Genomic DNA, 3,988 nt, shown 5'->3' on the forward strand with positions numbered 1-3,988 from the left:
GGTCAGATTTCCACACTCTTTCCATAGCAGAGCTCCTGCATGAGGTGATGGACTGGGTGTGGAAGTGTGAGAGAAAGACAAGTCAGGGGCAGAGGGAAGGATGGAGGTCCCATGAGCAGACGGAAGGACAGAGATCCCATTCTGTAGATAGGAAGCAGGGGTGGGGGGTTGCAGGAAGAAGGTAAGGAATTTAGTTTGTGCACATTAATTATGCAGATGTCCTAATGAGATGCTGAGTAGACATCTGAAAGCAAGGAATTCATGGGCAATACAGGATGCACCAGGATGCACCTATAGACCCCGGAGGGCAGGTGGCTAAGCAGCAAAACAGGCAGCTCTGGTTATTCGGTTACTGAGGAAAAGCAGGACAGCAAAAGATGAAAAAGGCAGATATTAACAGTAGAAAATATGGGCAAATTTCTGATTTTTGAATGGACAAAGACCTTTCTGAATATAAAAATAATGGAAAAAAAAGCAAAAGGGAGAACATTGGTAGATTTATGCCCCTATAAATATGAAATACTATTAAAAACGTAAAATGCAAATAGTAAACCAGGGGGAAATGTACCGTAAGTGTGCCAAACGTGGGTCAACAGTCTTATATAAAGAGGCTTTACGAATCAGTGATAAAAAAGATTTGAATTCAATATAAAAGAGTCAAAGGTCAGGAAGATACAATTTATGGAAAAAGAAAAGGCCAGTGAATGCATTTTCAGTGTTCAAACCAGCCAATAGTCAGAATGATGAAAAGTAGAAGGCCGCCCTCTCCCCGTCTCCCTCTTTTTTGCTGATCCAAGTGTGAGCCCCCAGCAGCGCTGGGGCAGAGCACGGCTGCAGGCCGGACTCAGAGTCCTCGGTCTCGCTGCCGGGGACACACATCAGGACGTTCCGCCACGTGACCCAGAACATAAATCAAGAGCCTTGGAAGAATTCGTAATGCACCGTGTGATGCAGCAATCACAGTTCAGGAGACCTAAAAGAGAACGATTCTGTTTTCAAAGACACTCAGGGCAGTGTTATTTACACAGTGGAACACGGGAATAATGCAAATGCCAATAAAAGAAAAACGATTACCTCATTTACGAGGCACACCTGAAAGTACAAAATATTATGCAGCTATGGAAACTAGGCTTTGGAGAATTTTTAAAGATGGGAAACTGTAACAACGTAACACTTACTAAATAAAATCAGAAGCAACATTATGTACATTGTGAACACATCACTACATGAGCATTAAAGGAAAAATACGAGACAAAAATAGGTCCCCAGATACAAAAAAATCAGTGATGCTTGGTATACATAATTTGGAACAAAAAAGGAATGGAAGACAAAGGTGACAGAAATCACCCATAACCCAGACATGTGAGGCCCTCCAAGACCCTGAGGCCCGGCTGAGCCAGTCCAGACCTGGAGGCCAGGAAGGCAGAGCACAGGACGTGAGAACGAGCACAGCTTGGCTCTTTAAAGCTGCTGTTCTGTGTGATTTGTTACAGCACAAAGGCTAACTGATACTCACTCAAGTCCGAGTCCAGGGAGCGACCGTCCTTCCCTCCATGTCATAGTATCTGGGACGGGAGGGGTCCCCCTTCCAATGAGAAAGTGGTGCCGTGAGCCAGCAGCAAAGAGTGCCCCTTACTCACCACGCACACCTTCACTCCAGGAAGAGCACCTCGTCCCACAGGGGAGCCTCCTCCTGGGCCCTGCAACTGCTGCCTCCCGTTGCTCTGTGGCTGTTGCTATGAGACTCCAGGTGCCCCTTTAGTTCACAAGTGGCAGGAAAGACTGGATCTTAGTTAACGGAATTGATAAAGTTGCACTTTTGGGTGGAGAAGAGCAACTGAGTATCAGACGTTTTTTGGCAAGTGCCTGAAATGGAGAAGCAGTGTGGGGGCCAAGGGCAGCTGCCCCAAGACGTGCCCTTTGTCCTGCACATTATTTTTCTTTGAAAATGATCAAAGCCCAAAAGGCTCAGGAGGGAACCTCGATCTGCCCCCTAACTGCATAGAGAGAGACTAGGTGGGGCACCTGCTGGGCAGGAGAGCCCTGAGCACAGGGGCCACTGCACAGCAGGAGCCGCGGGGGGCGGGCAGGGAGATGGCGATGCGCGGTCTGTTCAAATTTCCCTTGCATCCCCCTGATGCTGTGGGGCCCAGAAAACATCTGTTTACCAAATATATTCCCGTGAGCTGCCTCCCGTTTCCTCTGAGGCCTCAGGCCCCGAAGCCTTGTCCTTGGGTTAGGGTGACATACGTACCTGGTTGTCCCTGACTGTCTCTGGACCTCGTGCCTATGGGTCTCCATCGCTGGGCCCTCAACCTTTGCTCTCCTGTTCGTCTGTCTCATGAAGATTCAATTCTTAGACCAGCTAGAAGAGCCTTGAAGGGTGGAGCAAAACTTTTCCTCCCCAACAGCAGAGAATTTGAATGACATTTGAATGTTGGAAAAAGAGATTGTCATTTCTTGGCAACACATTCCAAATCTTTCTTAAGGATCTTGGGTGGACATTTTCCCCTCCCTTCCTTTTTTAGCCCATGTGTATTTCCAGGAAAATCCAATCATTATATTTTTTATTCATTTATACTTAATTCATCACAATGTTTTCCGGAGGTCTGTAAAAACATGATTCCATTTGCCAGGGGACAGAGTCCCTGATCCTGACTATCCCAGACAGCACATATGCAAAGAGGGGGAGGCACCCCAGGAAGGTATCGGAGTGCAGCCTCACAAGGGCCAGCACTCAGCTGGGAAACCTGCTGTAATGGTTCCCATGGTCAGAAGAACTAAATGAAGGATGCCAGGACGTCCTGGTGGCCCTAAGCAAGTAGGAATTAGTTTGGTGGGGAGGGATGACCAGAACCATCCGGGAAATGATGACAGACTCCAGGCCCAGGGGTCTGCACAGGTCACCCCACCTGAAGGAGTGGGCTGTCACAGTACCATAGCTCAGGGGGAGCCCCTGAAGTGTGCTGTCCTGGACAGGATTAGGTCATCTACTTAATGACGGTGAATTAACTCAATCTGATGAACTCTTCTAGATAAGACACTCAGCTGTCTCAGAGAGGTGTTGTCCTATGTCCTCCCTTAAGCAGATTCCACTGTCTACACCCTCTCCTAATGTCACTTTAGCCAAGTTGCCTCCTCAGCTCTGACCGACAGCGCACATCACCGACTCTCTGTTGCCCTGAGCATCACAGAAGCTCCTGCGTCAATGTGCACCACGAACAAGGATGCTCGGCTTCCTGAGCTGCAAGTGCAGAGTTTTCCTGGGGTGTCATTGCACAGGCATGATTGACTGAGTCACTGGCCGTGTGACTGAAGTAGATCTGTAGCCCTTCTTCCCTTCTGCAACTGGGGAATAACAAAGCTGCTCTTTCGGGCAGGGCCGAAGCTATGAAGGGCCTATCACGGGTCACCTCAGCAACATAAACTCAGTGCCATCCCCAGGGGTCACCATGAATAAAGAGACACTCCTGTCACCGAGGATGTTCCCAGGGTTCACAGGCTCCTCCCCAGGAACCAGGAGCAAAGACCAGCCAAATTCTTTCTTAATGCAACGCTCAGCAAAAACCGTTGTGGCCACAGTGACAGTCTGTAAGGCAGTGGTGAGTCACAGACGGGTGCGGCAGGGCTTCGATGCACACTGACTGTGCCCACCTGAAACATCTGGTCAGGTTTATAAAAACAAATGGAATACATCAACAATGGAGACTTACAGAATAATCATATGCCAGATGGTATAACGTGTAGGCATTAAAATCATGCTGAAAGAATTTTTTAAGACATAAGGAAAATGCTTAGATAATACTAAGTTTTTCAATATGGAGAAAGAGCAGGAAAGGACAAAACCTGGTGAAGGCAGATGCATCACCACTGTAGCTGGGAAGGAGTGGAAACGGCAGCGAGGCTGCAGGAAATACCCTTTAGAGACACCTCCAGGCCTGGGGGCTGGACCAGAGGGCAGGAGCTTCTGCAGCCCACTCCGGCTCTG

General features: G+C 48.4%; 1 long non-coding RNA gene across 1 annotated transcript; it reads right to left on the reverse strand.

Moving 5' to 3' along the window:
• Nucleotides 1-445: 445 nt before the first annotated feature.
• LOC118918104 (uncharacterized) lies at nt 446-3,279 on the reverse strand. Its single transcript, XR_005026987.2, has 3 exons — nt 2,255-3,279; nt 1,641-1,866; nt 446-973 (listed from the first exon to the last, which is right to left on the reverse strand). It is a non-coding gene; the product is annotated as an uncharacterized LOC118918104 (long non-coding RNA).
• Between the last annotated feature and the right edge of the window lie 709 nt (nt 3,280-3,988).

This window comes from Manis pentadactyla, chromosome 19 (genome assembly GCF_030020395.1).
Source record: "Manis pentadactyla isolate mManPen7 chromosome 19, mManPen7.hap1, whole genome shotgun sequence".
NCBI lineage: Eukaryota > Metazoa > Chordata > Mammalia > Pholidota > Manidae > Manis > Manis pentadactyla.